The following is a 17,874-nucleotide window of genomic DNA, read 5'->3' as shown; positions in this document are numbered from 1 at the left end:
TGTTCTCCTGGCTCTGCTCCGCTCATTCAGCATTATGTTGTGTAGGTTTTTCCAGGTTGTTACAAAGTCCATATCATCCCCATTTCTTATGGCCCAATAGTATTCCATTACCTTCATATACCACAGCTTGTTCAGCCATTCCCCAATTGATGGGCATCCCTTTGATTTCCAATTCTTGGCTACCACAAAAAGAGCCACTATAAATATTTTTGTACATATGCTTCCCTTTCCCTCTTGTGTGATTTCTTTGGGATACAACCCTAGAAGTGGTATTGCTGGGTCGAAGGGTATGAACATTCCTATGGCCCTTTGGGCATAGCTCCAAATTACTCTCCAAAATGGCTGGATCATCTCACAACTCCACCAGCAATGTAACAATGTTCCAATTTTCCCACATCCTCTCCAGCACTTATCATCCTCTTGCTTTGTTATTTTAGTCAATCTGACAGAAGAGATGTGGTATCTAAGAGTTGTTTTCATTTGCATTTCTCTAATCAGTAGTGATTTAGAGCATTTTTTCATATGCCTATAGATAGCTTTAATTTCTTCCTCTGAAAACTGCCTGTTCATATCCTTTGACCATTTCTCAACTGGGGAATGGCTTGTGTTCCTATAAATTTGGCTCAGTTCCTTGTATATTTTAGAAATGAGGCCTTTATCAGAGATACTAGTTGTAAAGATTTTCTCCCAATTTTCTGCTTCCCTCCTAACTTTTGTTGCATTGGCTTTTTTTTGTACAAAAACATTTCAATTTAACATAATCAAAATTATCCATTTTGCATTTTGTAATGCTCTCTGTCTCTTGTTGGATCATGAATTCTTTTCTTTTCCATAAATCTGATAAGTAAACTATTCCTTGCTCTCCCAAATTACTTATAGTATCAGCTTTTACTCCTAAATCATGAACCCATTTTGACTTTGTTCTGGTATATGATGTAGGATATTGGTCTATGCCCAGTTTCTGCCCTACCATTTTCCAATTTTCCCAACAGTTTTTGTGAAATAGTGAATTATTAGCCCAGAAGTTGGCCTCTTTGGGTTTATCAAAGAGTAGATTGCTATAGTTGTTGACTTCTCTATCTTGTATTCCTATCCTATTTTACTTATCCACACCTTTGTTTCTTAGCCAGTATCAGGTAGTTTTGATGACTGCTGCTCTATAGTACAGTTTAATATCTGTTATGGCTAGGCCATCTTCTCTAGCGTTTCTTTTCATTAATACCCTAGATATTCTAGACCTCTTGTTTTTCCAGATGAATTTTCTTATTATTTTGTCCAGCTCAGTAAAATAATTTTTTGGTAGTTCGATTGGTATGGCATTGAATAGATAGATTAATTTAGGAAAATTGTCATTTTTTATATTAACTCAGCCTAACCATGAGCAACTGATATTTTTCCATTTATTTATATCTGACTTTATTCACGTGAAAAGTGTTTCATAGTTATGTTCACATAGGCCCTGGGTTTGTCTTGGCAAATAGACTCCCAAATATTTTATAGTATCTACGGTGACTTTGAATGGAATTTCTCTTTCTATCTCTTGCTGTTGGGCTTTGTCAGTAATGTATAGGAATGCTGAGGATTTATGTGGGTTTATTTTATATCCTGCAACTTTGCTAAAGTTGTTTATTATTTCATGTAGTTTTTTACTTGATTCACTAGGATTCTCTAAATAAACCATCATATCGTCTGCGAAAAGTGATAATTTAGTTTCTTCTTTTCGTATTCTAATTCCTTCAATTTCTTTTTCTTCTCTTATTGCTACAGTTAATGTTTCTAGTACCAAAATGGATAGTAGGGGTGATAATGGACATCCTTGTTTCACCCCTGATCTTATTGGGAATGCATCTAGCTTATCCCCATTACAAATAATACTTGTTGATGGTTTTAGGTACATGCTATTTATAATTTTAAGGAAGGTTCCATTTATTCCTATGCTTTCTAGTGTTTTTAATAGGAATGGGTGTTGTATTTTGTCAAAGGCTTTTTCTGCATCTATTGAGATGATCACATGGTTTCTGCTAGTTTTCTTGTTGATATTGTCAATTATGCTAATAGTTTTCCTAATTTTGAACCAGCCTTGCATTCCTGGAATAAATCCTACCTGCTCATAGTGTATTATTCTTGTGATGAGTTGCTGCAGTCTTTTTGCTAATATTTTACTTAAAATTTTTGCATCAATATTTATTAGAGAGATTGGTCTATAATTTTCTTTCTCTGTTTTGACTCAACCTGGGTTGGGTAATAGTACTGTATTTGTGTCATAAAAAGAATTGGTAAGACTCCTTCTTCACCTATTTTCCCAAATAGTCTACAAAGTATTGGAATTAGTTGTCCTTTAAATGTTTGATAGAATTCACATGTAAAACCATCTGGCCCTGGAGATTTTTTCCTAGGGAGTTCTTTGATGGAATGCTCAATTTCTTTTTCTGAGATTGGCTTATTCAGAAATTTTACTTCCTTTTCTGTTAACCTGGGCAGTTTATGTTTTTGTAAATATTCAACCACATCCACATCCACAAATTTATGGGCATATAATTGGGCAAAATAATTCCTAATTATTGTTTTGATTTCCTCTTCATTAGAGGTGAACTCAGCCTTTTCATTTTTGATACTGGTAATTTGATTTTCTTCTGTCTTTTTTTAAATTAAATTGACCAAATGTTTATCAATTTTATTGGTTTTTTTCATAAAACCAGCTCTTTTTTTATTTATTAATTCAATTGTTTTCTTGGTTTCAATTTTATTAATCTCTCCTTTGATTTTCAGTATTTCTAAGTTGGTATTTAATTGGGGGTTTTCAATTTGCTCTTTTTCTAGCTTTTTCAGTTGTATGTCCAGATCATTGATCTCCTTTTTACCTATTTTATTCATGTAAGCATTTAAGGATATAAAACGTCCCCTAAGAACTGCTTTTGCTGCATCCCATAAGTTTTGGTATGTTGTTTCATTATGGTCATTCTCTTGAATGAAGTTATTAATTGTTTCTCTGATTTGTTCTTTGGCCCACTCATTCTTTAGAATTAGATTATTTAGTTTCCAATTAATTTTTAGCTTATTTTTCCATGGTTCTTTGTTACAAATAATTCTTATTGCATCACGATATGAAAAGTGTGCTGTGACTACTGCCTTTCTGCACTGGATTGTGAGGTTTTTATGCCCTAGTACATGGTCAATTTTTGAGTATGTGCCATGTACCGCTGAGAAGAAAGTATATTCCTTTTTATCCCCATTCAGTTTTCTCCAGAGGTCTATCATACCTGCCTTTTCTAAAATTCTGTTTATCTCCTTAACTTCTTTCTTATTTATTTTGGGGTTAGATTTATCAAGTTCAGAAAGGGGGAGGTTGAGGTCTTCCAATATTATTGTTTTGCTGTCTATTTCTTCCTGTAACTCCCTTAACCTCTCCTCTAAGTATTTGTATGCATTACCACTTTGTGCATATATGTTAAGCAATGATATTGCTTCATTGTTTATGGTGCTTTTTAGCAGGATATAATGTCCTTCCTCATCTCTTTTAATTAAATCTATCTTTACTTTTGCTTTGTCTGAGATTAGGATTGCTACACCTGCTTTTTTCCTTTAGCTGAGGCACAATATATTTTACTCCATCCCTTTACCTTTACCCTGTGTGTATCCCCCTGTTTCAAATGTGTTTCTTGTTAACAGCATATTGTAGGATTATGGTTTTTAATCCATTCTGCTATCCACTTCTGTTTTATGAGATTGTTCATCCCCTTCACATTCAGAGTTATGATTTCTATCTGTGTCTTTTTCTCCATCCTATTTCCCCCTGTTTATGTTTTTATTTCTCCCTTTCCCCTTCTCCTCCTCAACAAAGTTTTGCTTTTGACTGCTGCCTTCCTCAGTTTACCCTCCCTCTTTATTCCCCTCCCTTATCTTACCATTTCCCACTTGCTACTTCTTCTCTCCCTTCTGACCACCCCCTCCCTTTGCCCCCCTTCCCCTCCTACTTCCCATAGGACAAGTTAGTTTTCTAAACTTATAAGGGTATGTTATTCCCTTTGACAGTAAAGCTCAAATACTGCTCTTCTCCCTCCCTTCTTTCCCTCTACTATAATATGTTTTTGTGTCACTTCATTTGGTGTAATTTACCATTTTCTACTACCTCCTTACCTCTTCTCTCATAGCCCTCCTTTTATATCTCTTACTTATTTTTTTTGTCTTTACATCAGTTAATTTATACAGGCATTCACAATCTATGTGTATCCCTTTCAATTGTCGTAGTAGCTGTACCATTCTCAAGACTGACCTACATATGTATGTATATATGTATGTGTGTGTGTATATATATATATATATATATATATATATATATATATATATACATACATACATAAGATGATATAATCCCACATAAAGATGCAAACAACCTGCCCTTATTGGTTAATAAGGTTTGTGGGGTTTTTTCCCCCTGGTTACCTTTTTATGTCTCTCTTGAGTTTTGTATTTGGAGGTCAAATTTTCCATTGAGTTCTGGCCTTTTCATCAGGAAGGTCTGGAATTCCCTTATTTCATTAAATATCCATCTCCTTGCCTGAAAAATTATGCTTAGTTTTGCTGGGTAGTTGTTCCTTGGTTGTAGTCCCAGCTCCTTTGCCCTTCAGAATCTCATATTCCAATTTCTCCTTTCTTTTATTGTGGAAGCTGGGACATCCTGCGTGATCCTGACTGTAGTTCCATGATATGTGTATTTCTTCTCTTTGACTGCTTGCAGTATTTTCTCCTTGAGTTTACAGTTCTGAAATTTGGCTATAATATTTCTTGGTGGTTTCAGTTTGGGATCTCTTTCAGGGGGTGATCGGTGAATTCTTTCAATGACTATTTTGCCCTCTGCTTCTAGGATCTCTGGGCAGTTGTCTTTGATAACTTCTTCGAAGATACTGTGAAGTCTCCTTTTCTCATCGTGGATTTCCGGTAGACCAATAACTCTTAAATTGTCTCTCCTGGATCTATTTTCCAGGTCAGTTGTTTTCCCAATCAGATATTTCACATTTTTTTTCTATTTTTTTCATTTTTAACATTTTGCTTTACTACTTCTTGGTGCCTCATAGATTCATTAGCTTCCACTTGCTCAACTCTAATTTTTAATGAGTTAGTGTTTTCATTTTGCTTTTGAGTCTCCTTTTCCAATTGGTTGATTTTACCTCTCAGGGTGTCATTTTCTCTATGTAGATTCTGAATCTCCGTGGTCATTTCGCCAATCTTATTCTTTAGGGACTTTTCCATTTTTTCCATGTTTTCTTCTACCTCCCTAATTTGGTTTTTAAAATCCTCCTTTTGCTCTTCCATCAATGCTTTTTGGGCTGGAGACCAGTTCACATTATCTTTTGAGGTATACGATGTATCTACAATGTCATTGCTGTCGTCTTCCATATTGGTATTTTGACCCTGCCTGTCTCCATAAAAAGAATCTATTGTCCTTGGTTTTTTTTGTGTTCTTCATATTTGTTGGTTTGCCTTTTCCTGGCTTTACAACAAATATCTGCCTTTGGGGCTCAGGGCTCTCTGTCCCAGCTTTCTTATTCTGGGGGTTGTGAGTCTAGAATTATAGCCTTCAGTTTCCTGAGGTGTGGGGGAGGGGTCTGGTTCCCTGACTTCTCACTCCCTATGGGTGCTCTCCAGCACTGTTGCTTTTCAGCAATGGTCTCAGCTGTTTGTGGTTTGAGCTGATCTCTGGCACTTCCCCTGGGGGAGCAAGATTATGTCTAGGCTTTCTAAGGAAAGTAACTTTAAGGGGTTTACAGTCACAATTTAATTAAACATACATATGTCATTCACTTAGTTCAGGGGGAAAAGTCAGCACCCTGAACTTCTGAGAAATCATAAACAGAAATTACAAGCAGAAATTAAATAAACTGAGCAAAATACCACAAATTAGGTGACTGGGCTTTTAACTGTCTGTCCATAACAATAGATACATAGTTACTAGAGAAAGAAACACTGATACCTGCGTTTTCAAAACCAGGAGGTTCCTTAATGGCTGCCCAGTGTTGTCTGACTAAATCATATGAACACTCTTCCAATGAGTGAGCCCCCAAAACAAATGCTAACCTCAAAGTATATATACACTTCTTCATGGTCAGAGGGCATTACAACCATGTGACTCAAACTGATGTCACTTCAGCTTTCTTGTGACTTAAGTAGGCTGACAAAGCCTCGATACAATGAAAGACTTGATTCAAACAAAGGGAAGACTCAATCAAAGGCACTTGATTGCCTTAATGCTGAGAAAAAAGCAAAAAGTCCCACTTTGCTTGCCATTACAATCTATACCCTCTGTCTCTGTATATTTCTTAGGGCTCTACTATTAGTGATACAATTTTTAAGAATTAGAAGTATCATCTCCCCATTAAAAAATATAGTTTAGCTCTATTGAGTCCCTTCTGTTTCCTTGTCTTTTTTTACCTGTTTATGCTTCTCTTGGATCTTGGTATTGAAGGTCAATTTTTTCATTTAGTTCTGGTTTCCTTATGAAGCTTGAAATTCTTCTATGTAATTGAATGACTATCTCCCACCTTGATGTATTACTCTTAATTTAGCCAGGTAAGTGATTTGTGGTTGTAGTTTGGGGTTCTTTGGCTTCCATAAGCTCCAACCATTTAGGGTTGCAGTTACTAAGTCTTGTATAAAGTTGATTGTGTTTCCCAAATATTTCAATTCTTTCTTTCTGGCCACTTGTAGTATTGTTTTCCTTGATGTGATAGTTCTGAAATTTGTCTATAATTTTCCTTGAAATTTTGTCTTTTGTTTGTTTGTTGTTGTTTTTTAGTCTCTTCCATGAGGTAATTGGTGGATTGTGTCAATGCCTATTTTGTCCTTTGGATCCAGGGCCTCAGCACAGTTTTCCTCAATAATTTCTTGAACAATTCTGTCCAGTTTGCTCTTTTGACTATGGCTTTCAGGTAATTCAGTGACTCTGATATTGTCCCTCCTGAATCTATTTTCCAGGTAAGCTGTTTTCCCAAGAAGTTTTTTAAATTTTCTTCCATTTTTTTCATTCTTTTTATGTGTTTGATTGATTCTTGATATCTCATAGAGTCAGTAGCTTCCACTTATCCAACTCTAAGTTTTAACGTGCTTCAATTAGATTTTGTACTTTCTTTTCTATTTGGCCAATTGTAGTCTTTGAGAGGTTGTTTTCTTCAGTGTATTTTTATGTTTCCTTTTCCATTTGGACAATTCTACTTTTTAAGCAGTTTTCCAAAGTGTTGATTCTTTTTTCATAATTCTTTTGTATCACTCTCATTTCTTTTCCCTTCTTTTCTTTTGCCTCTCTTATATGATTTAAAGCTCCTTATATCTCTTCTTCTGACCACCGTATGAGTACCTGCCTTGCATGAGTTGTCCTTAAACTGGTCTTTTAAGCAAAAGTACATTTGACATTCAAACAGTGTGGCCAGCCCATCAGAACTGCACTCTCTGTAGTAGAATTTGAACACTTGGCACTTTAGCTCAAGAAAGGACTTCCATGTCCAGTACTTTATCACACCAGGTGATTGTTAGAATGTTCAGAAGACAATTCAAATGGAAGTGATTTAGTTTCCTGGAATAAAGCTGATATACATTTCAGGTTTCATAAGCATACAAAAATAGGGTCAGCATAATGGTTCTGTAGATCTTCAGTTTGATAAGCAGCCTAATACCTCTTTTGTCCCACAGTTTGTTTTTTTTTTTTCAGAGGCTCTCAAACACTGAGCTAGCTCTGGTGATGTGTACATGAACCTGCTATGAAGACCTATGTCTACATCCCTCAAAAGTATACTGACAAAGTGAATGAACTTATCCACAGTATTCAAATTTTCTCCCTTAGATGTATCTAATCATTCCATATTTGGATGGTGTGGTGCCAGCTTATACAGAACCTGTGTTTTCTTGGTGTTGATTGTTAGGCTAAAATTAGTACAAGTTGCAGAGAATCAATCCCTACTTTGTTGCATTTCCATTTCAGAGGCTGCATTGAGGGCACATTCATCTGTGAGCAAAAAGTCATGTACCAATTCACCCTCCACTTTAGTCTTGGCTGCAGCTTTTTCAAGTTTACTACTCTAACAACAGTGTGGTAGCTGCCCTTATGCTATTTCCATACTCATTGAAGGTGATTGACAACGTTGCTGAAAACATCTTGCTAAAAAGCATGGGAGCAAGCACACATTCTTGCTTTACACCACTGGTGACTGGGAAAGAGTGAGAGCATCATCCATTATTCAGATACCAGGCAAACATGCTGTCATGAAATTGATGTACAATTATGGTGAACTTTTTTAGGCAACCAAATTTGGACAGAATTTTCTATAAGCTCTCACACCTAAAAGTAACAAAGACCTTGATCACATCAAGAAATGTTGTGTATGGACCTCCGTACCACTCCTGGCATTCTCATTTGTCAGGCAGTAAATGCCAAATGAACTGTGTCTCAGCCCTTTCTAAAGCCACACTGGCTTTCAGGTAGTAGACCATCTTCAGGATTAATGATCTGCGTATTAAGGAAGACTCTAGCAAGAAGATTTCCAGCAATGACTAAAAGTGAGCTCCACTATGATTGTTACAGTGCAATCTCTTTCCTTTCCCTTTATATAGATGGACAATGGAGATGACCTTGAATTCCTGTTGGATAACCTCCACTTGCCACATAATCTGAAAAATTTCAGTCAACTACTATACGAGCAGGGGCCTCCCTGCCTTCTAAATCTCATGTCGAATAGAATCAGCCTCAGTTGCTTTGCAACACAAAAAGATCCTAATGGCATTTAAAGCCTCTTCTTCAGTTGGACTTTTATCTGAGATATGTGGTCAATGGTTTCAATGCTGATTGATGATGATCTGTTGACAACACTATGGAAATGTTCAGCCCATCTTTCTAGAATCAGGTCCTTATCACTAATCAATATGCCTCCATCAGAACTGAGTAGCTAAGATGCACCATAGACACATAAATAACCTATAGGGCATCACAGAAGTGGTTTTCATTATTAACTATCAGCATAAAACTAAATTTCCCCTGCCTTCTTACTGAATCAAGAATCCTACATTTCCTAAGCTTCGCTTATATTTTACTTTTGATGGAGTTAAACACTGCCTTCTTAGAGATTGGTAAACCCTGTGTAACTCTCATTTTTCATTTAGCAGTTTAGGAATTTCCAAATCATTTAAAAAATCGAATCAATTTTAAAATCTAAACAAACTTAATCAATCACTATATTTTTGAGTGTGGTGGCCCAGATGATTAAATGCAGTGCTGTGTACAAAATCTCTGAAAACTCCCCACTCTTTTTCCTGCTTCTCTGTTGCCAACCATGTGCTGGCTCAGCTTTCCCTCCAAGTTAACAATGAAGTTTCCACTCAGAGATGCACTCTAGGCTGATGACATTAAATCTTCTGATAGTCGTCTTCCCTTGAAGCTACAGCTTTTATTGAATGTGAATATTTAGCTTGGAGAGAATAAGTCTATGATCAGTCCAGCATTGTTCACCACATATCACCTATGGCACTCTCACATCCTGTCTCTCTTTTCTACTTACACTAACATTGTCTATTTAATGCCAATGTTAGTGGTGAGGGTGCATCCATGAAGTTTTCTTCCATTTAGTAAATGGAAGACAGTAATGGTGATGAGGTCATGAGATAAACAAGTCTTGCATAGTAAGCGGTCATTGTTGTTGTTGTTTCTGACTCCATTCCCCCAAAGGAATCTCTGCCATGTCTGCTAGTCTGTCCCTACACCTGCTTTAAAGTCACCCAGAATTATAAGCTTGTCTGTCCTCTTTTGGCACACTGATGATGAACATCTCCAGGTCTTCATAATTTTCTTTTCTTTTATCTCATCAGAGTTTGTCAAGGTAGGAGAAAATTTTAGTCTACCATTTCCAGTCCCTTCCTCACACCAGGAGTGAGCAGTGTGGTCTTTAAAAGGATACTCAAACATGCAGGGGGTAGCCACATCCTATTGATGCTTTCAGTGAGAAGACAACTCTCTGACTTGGGCCACCTGTGTGTGTAGGGTTGTGACTACAGCTCACAGTACATTGGCAACTGCTTCTTCCTCACTTGTGGGTCATTATGGGATTTTGAGGTAGGTAAAAAAAGGACAAATGGTACGCGTGATATCTTTTGATTCACACAAATTGGATTGAAGTGAGGCAGAGAAGGCCAAAGTCATTGGCCTCACTCTCTCTTCCAGAATCATCAGAGTGCAGTAAAAGCAAGACAAAGTCAAGACAACTGTGATGACTCAGGATGATGTAGAGGACTTTAATATCTTTGATTTTAAACCAAGCCCCAAGTATTCCACAACACATCCTTCAGCCACCTTCATGGCCCTTGAAATAAATTGTTCTCATCCACCCATTCTGCTGGAGGAAGTCTTCACATTCTTGGGTAGACATCCCCCTAACTCACAGAAGGGTTTGAGACCCCTCAGTTACACTCCACTTAGTTTAGCTCATGAGCTGAAATAGTTAACAAGGCTGGGGCACCTCCACACACTACAATTTCTTGGAATTACAGAGGAGAGTTGGTTGAATCAGGTGAACACCAAAAGAGGAAAACAGCCCTGAAAAAGACTTGACAATTTTCACACCAGAGGTAGTAGTGTTCCTTGAATATACCGTAGACCCCAATCCAACATGCACATTATTGTGACATTAACATTTCTAACATAAATCCAACATGAATTATTGTCCGATTAACATACCTAACAAGAAGGCACAATCATATCACTTCAATGCTAAAAACAAAACAAAACAAAAACTTTATATGGTGGCTTAGTATCCACTAAGCCCATGCCCTTTAGCCTAGAAATCATCATACTTTAGTCTGACCTATCTTTTTAGTCTTATTTCACTTTGTTTCTGCTCATTCAATAAATACTCCAGTAAAACCAGCTTTCTTTGCCTTTTCCTGAACTTATTCTTTCCTATGTTAGTTCTATATATTTGTTCTGTTTGCTTTGAATGCTATTTCTCTAATATCTACCATTTGCCAGTAATATTTATCCATCAATTCATCCATCCATCTATCCATACATAACTCTATTGACACCTCTATGTAAAATGTTCTTTGATTCACTGCAAATGGAAGTGATCCCTTTATCACCTCTTCATATGAGACTTTGAAAATATATGCACACAACCCTTTTCTTAAATCATATCACTAAATCATCAAAACTATTTGGTACTGGCTAAGAAATAGAGTGGTAGATCAGTGGAATAGGTTAGGTACACAAGACACAGCAGTCAATGACAATATTAATCTACTCTTTGATGAACCCAAAGACTCCAGATTCTGGGAAAAGAATTCATTATTTGATAAAAACTGTTGTGAAAACTGGAAATTGGTATGAAAGCTAGGCATAGGCCAACATCTCACACCGTATACCAAGATAAGGTCAAAATGAGTACATGGTTTAGACATAAAGAAGGATATTATAAACTAATTAGGAAAGAAAGGTATACTTTGCCTGTCAGATCTATGGAGAATGGAAGAAATTAGGATGAAATAAGATATAGAGAACAGTATGAAATTCAATTTTGATTACATTAACCTAAAAAGATTTTGCTAAAACAAAGCCAATGCAACCAAGATTAAAAGGGAAGCAGAAAGCTGGGAAATAATTATTGTAGCCAATGTGTCTGATGAAGCCTCATTTCTGAAATATGTGGATAACTGATTCAAATTTATAAGAACATAATTACTTTCTCAATTGATAAATCATCAAAGGATATGAATAGGCAGTTTTCAGAGAAAGAAATTAAAGCTATTTATAATCATATTATAAAAAGTTCTGAATCACCATTGATTAGAGGTACCACATCACACCAATCAGATTGGCTAACATGACAAAACAGTAAAATGATAAATATTAGAAATGTGGGAAAAGTTAGACACTAATTCATTATTCATAGAGTTGTGAACTGATATAACCATTCTGGAGAACAATTTGGAACCATGCCCAAAGGGCAGCCAAACTGTGTGTACCCTTTGATCCAGAAATACCATACTAGGTCTGTGTCCCAAAGAGATCATTTAAAAAGGGAAAACTACCAGCATGTACAAAAATATTTATAGCAGCTCTTTATGTGGTGGTAAAGAATTAGAAATTGAGGGGATGTACATTATTTGCAGAATGTCTAAACAAGTTGTGGTATATGGATATAATGGAATACTACCATTCCATAAGAAATGATGAGTAGTCAAATTTCAGAAAAACCTGGAAAGAGTTATATGAACTGTTGCTAATTGAAGTGAGCAATACCAGAAGAACATTGTCCACAGTAATAGCAATATTGGCCAATGATCAATTTTGATAGACTTAACTCTTCTGAGAAACACAATGACCTAAGAAAATTCTAAAAATTTTTTTAATGGAAAATGCTATCCACAACCAGAGAAAGAACTATGGAGTCTGAGTACAGATCAAAGCATATTATATTCTTTTTTGTTGTTTTTTCCCCTTCTTTCTCATAGTTTTCCCCTTTTGTTTTGATTCTTCTTTCACAAAATGACTAAAGTAGAAATATGTTTACTACGACTTTACATGTGTAGCCTATATAAGATTGCATGCTCTCTTGAGGAGGTGGAGAGAGAGGGAAAATATTCGGAACTCAAAACTTTGTAAAAGTGAACATTGAAAACCAAAAATAAATATTTTTTAAAAAATCAAATCATCTATATTTACATATACTTATAAGATTATTATTAGAGTAAAAGCTCAATGATAGGAGGGAGTGGGACAATATCCTATTTATATTTGTATCTCCTCCAGCTCTCAAAACTGTGCTATCAAGCAGAATAGACACTTATTAAATGTTGCTTTGATAAATGAATAAAATTGAAATCAATTACTCTCTAATTTTAAATTTTATTTTCAAAATGATTACAAAGATATCTGATATTTTTCATCAATTTATAATTTAAATTTTAAAATACATTTGAATTACCAATCACTACAGATGTAATTTCACGTTGTTTGGGAAATAAAAATAATAATTATTATTGATGATGATGATGATGTAAAAGTATTGAATTCACTGAATGTTATAAATCTTCTCTCCCTTTGTACAATGCTTGTTAATTTAGCCTTTGCGAATAGTAAAGTAGAATGAATGATATATAAATTACCATTTAGTGCCAAAGAGTTGTGCAGCTGTGAGAAATAGTGGCTGCAGAGTTGTAATCAGAAGCTTAAAGGATCTATTTATTAAAATGCAGATAATGTTCACCACAACTATAAAAATTTTGAAGTTGAAAAGATTAACTCACCACTTCCAGAAAAGGTTAGTTATATGATTAATTGTCAGAACCCAAACTTCAGTCATAATTATTGTCTTTCAAAAGGACAGAATTCATCAGTTTTGCGGCCTTGTTGCCATCAACAGCAGTGACTAAGAAAACAATATGCTTCATGGGGATATTTAAAAAAAATCATTCCCAAGAACAAATAGGGAAGCCAAAGAAATAAAAATAAATCCTTAAGGAGGACTAAAACTAAACTAGGCAATATAACTAGGGAATGGGTTTGTTCTTGGTTTTATTATTTTTTTTAAATTAATGATCCAACATCTGGGACTTCGATTACTTGTCCTGTTTATTATTCTTTACTTTGCTATTCTAGTAAAAATTAAGCAGCTAGTGATATTTCCAGGGACTGTTCAAACCTTTTTAATTTGACTTTAAAAACCACAGTTCTATCTGTAGTAGATAAGGTGCTTATAAGTCATAGACTGATTTCTCATATAGCTCACTGTCTTGCTTTTTTCCCCTTCTCTCTGTGGGACACAGACTATCTCCCCTTTGATTACATTTATAAAGTAACTGATAATATGGGATAAAATAGAACTAAGTAACAAAATGTGCATTGATTAGTATAAAAGCAGCATTAACAATGAAGAAGTTCTACATTCCAATTACTGATTTATGTCAAGTGGATGATGTAATATTTTCATTTACAATAAAAGTAAGAATGAATCAATTATCAAAGTTTAAAACTGTAAAAAATTGATGTTTTTTGCAAATTATCTAAATGGGTAAATCAGTGACAGCTCATATCACACACTTAGTTAATGACTGAACTACAAATGCAACTATATTCTCAAGATTTTTCATTAGCACTGTTTCCATTAATCCACACTGGTTAATCATCATCATGATCATGATCATGATCAACACGATAATCATCATCATTAAAATTATTAGTAATAATAATAATAATAATAATGATGATGTCAGATGTGATTTCACCTGTGCAGGAAATTCTTTATGAAGAAAGTTCTTTCTACCAATGAAATCAGCAAGTGCTCTGCAAACTGTAGTCTTGATTTCATGGATGGACTGAAAGGATATGCCACTTGAACAGTGTCACACATAAATATGTGTCAGAGGAAGGACATGAACTCAGACCTTTCTGAGTCTTAGGCCAATTCCATATCCAATATTCCGTGCTATCCTTCATGTACATAAATAACATCTAGTAATAGAAAAAGAAAAAAATATGGAAGTTAAGACATTAATATTAACAATGTGGTTTTTTTGTCTATCTGTTAAAGTGCACTCTCTGTGATAGAAGCTATGTGTTTATGTGTGTGTGTGTGTGTGTGTGTGTGTGTGTGTATGCATGCTATGTATTGACATGGAAGGCAAAATGGTAAATTTGTAGTGTTGAGAGGTAATGACTTCTGATATTCCAAGGTTGCTCTATAAATAAAAAATAATACTTATTTTGAAGAGAATTGAAAAAATCAGTCAAAAATGGATTTTGGAAATAAATCTATCATAAGAATGCTTGAAAATAATCCATAAAATTAGCGATGTTTTATTTTTAGTTCTTATCTTTTTTTTTCCTTTTTGAGAACAGAGGAATTTTTCCACATCTTAAAAAAGTCTTGCCTCTAGTTGAAATGAATAATAATTACTTTGATTCTACAAAACAATAGAGGATTATGAAACCAGCTTATCTATTTCCATTTCATGTAGCTCGTGAATTGTTTTCCATATTATGCAAACATTTGGTTATTCTTCATTAAAATATTTCAAAGTACTCTGAATGTGTACCTTACAACATTTTCTTTGCTGAAGTCTATTTACGTCATATACTGGAATGGAATTGATGACAGTGCATATGTGCAAAATTAATATTTCTATAAACCTAAACTGTTTTAAATGAAGTGTTAGCTAATTGCATTCTGATAAGCTGTATTAGATTCATATATTAAGGATATTTTCTCAAGTTAAAAGTATTCCTCAGGTTCATGAAAAATTGTTTTACTTTGAAAGTTTTATATGTGATAGCATTTCTTTATTCAAACTGTTTCAGAATAAATCCTCTAACATGACAAGGTCATGTATAAAAGCAAGTATATTCTGGTTGCCAATTTCCTTGTTGTCCATTAGTTAAGAAATCTTTTATTACACAAACCTTGATGTAACATGTACTAATATGTCCCCAAGGAATAAACTTAATGAAAGCTTATGCCAATCTAATTCCAGTCACGAAGGCAGAGATATCTTACAGTGGCTCAAAGTCAAAGGCAAAACATGAGGTAAGGTATCAGGTACCCAGCATGAGATAAAGAAGAATAAGTTTTTAACAGATAATCCTAGACTTCTCTTGAGAACAGACAGTCACAGGTCTTTGGGAATATACCCAAAAAATAAATTTGAAAGGGTAAAGAGTCACTGGCCATGCCAATAAAGTGCATTAAACATCAGTCTTGACTAAATTCAAGCAGACTTACTTTTTACAAGTGGATATTGTTGTGAAGATTTGCAATGGCAAAAAGAAATACTAGAAGAGGTATGGGAAATATCTACTCCAAGCGAATTTGAGGTAAAGGTTTTTGTTCTTGTTTGTAGCTTCACTCTCATTAGTTCATCTAAACTGAAATTTCTGCTTCGCCTGAATACTACTAAGATCTCATTTGACATGGTGTATTATTATATGGTCACTTTTTCTCTTTTAAACATCAGGAAAACAAGAATAATTGATATTCTCTTAATATTGTAAGCAACAGCTATTATGAAATATAGATAACTATTATTGACTTTGATTAGGGATGACAATTTTGAAATTTTGAAATTAAATTACAAACACCCTTCAGCTCCAAGAGTTGTCCTGATTAAATGAATCAGCCATATATCCTTACCCATGGAGAAAATTAAACTGATGAATTTGGAAAGATAAGCTGTTGTTTTCTTCCTTTGTTTTCCAACAGGACAAATAACATCACATATAATCCTGACTTGCATGTAAATTGGATTAAATGAGGCAGAATTATACAAAGTCACAAGTCTCACTCTCTCTTCCAGTCATCACAATCCAGTGACAACAAAAGTCAAGAAGACTGGTGATGGCCTGGGATTCAGTCAATGACCTTGGTATTTTTCATGTCTGATAAAGCTCTAAGAACTCCACAGCACCTGCCTCAACTGCCTTCATGGCAGCTGAAACAAATTTTTTCTCATCTCACCACTATGCTATGAGATGTCTTTATGTGCTGGTGTTAGATATCTGCCTAACTAACTTAAGGGTTTGAGGCCTTTAGGTGACCCTCTACTTGTTTTGGCCCATCTTCCAAGATGGTTTTATCAGAGTGTGGCTGCTGTACAGATTCTTGGAACCACAGGTGACAGTTGGGAGGCAGGTGGAAACCAAAAGTGGACTAGCACCACTGAAAATTGGTAGACAATTCGTTACATAAGAGGTGTTAGTCCTTCCTCAATACTTCATAACCCTGGGAAGAGAAGTCAATTTAAAAAGAAAGCAGATAGCTTAAGCGGGGTACGGAGCCAAGATGGCAGCTGAAAAGTAGAGACGAGCATGATCTCCCCTCCGAGTCCTTCCAAAAACCTATAAAAAATGGCTCTGAACCAATTCTAGAACTGCAGAACCCACAAAAGAGTAGCGGGAAGCAGGGCTCCAGCCCAGGCCAGCCAGGATGCTCTTTGTGTGAGGTCTATCCCGCACGGAGCTGGGAGCGGAGCAGAGCCCAGTGTGGGCGGCACAGATCAACTAGACCAGGAGCCAGGCAGAGCATACCCTAATGCCCTGAATCAGTGAGCTGCAGCAGTTACCAGACTTCTCAACCCAGAAACACCAAAGACAACAGAGAAGGTTAGTGGGAAAAGCAGTGGGAGAGGAAGGAGTTCAGGGCAGCAGAGGTGGGGCAGCTACAGAACTACAATTGCAGTTGCTTCCGGGCCCCAGGCCCACCTGGTGGGAGGAATTAAGTGGCAGATCACAGCAGGAGTGCACAGCCTGCTGAAGATCTAAGTCCAGTCTGGGTTGGGGGTTCTTGGGGAAGGAGGAGTGCTGGGGTGGCAAAGCTGGCACATGCCCCCAAGAGTGGAAGATAGAACTCTTTAGTCTACAAGCAGTCATATCCCACTGAAAAACTCAAGGGACAAGTTAGTTAGTTGGGAATATGGCCAGGCAGCAAAAATGCACCCAGATTCAGTCTCAGACTTTGGAATCTTACTTTGGTGACAAAGAAGACCAAAACATACAGCCTAAAGAAGTCAACAAAGTCAAAGAGCTTACAACAAAAACCTCCAAGAAAAACATGAACTGATCTCAGGCCATGGAAGAGCTCAAAAAGGATTTGGAAAAGCAAGTTAGAGAAGTAGAGGAAAAATTGGGAAGAGAAATGAGAAGGATGCAAGAAAATCATGAAAAACAAGTCAATGACTTACTAAAGGAGACCCAGAAAAATGCTGAAAAATACACTGAAGAAAACAACACCTTGAAAAATAGACTACCTCAAATGGCAAAAGAGCTCCAAAAAGCAAATGAGGAGAAGAATTACTTGAAAGGCAGAATTACCCAAATGGAAAAGGAGGTCCAAAAGACCACTGAAGAAA

The sequence above is a fragment of the Trichosurus vulpecula genome, chromosome 4 (assembly GCF_011100635.1).
Source record: "Trichosurus vulpecula isolate mTriVul1 chromosome 4, mTriVul1.pri, whole genome shotgun sequence".
Taxonomy (NCBI): Eukaryota; Metazoa; Chordata; class Mammalia; order Diprotodontia; family Phalangeridae; genus Trichosurus; species Trichosurus vulpecula.
The sequence above is the reverse complement of the archived record's forward strand: the minus strand, read 5'-3'. Positions refer to the sequence as shown.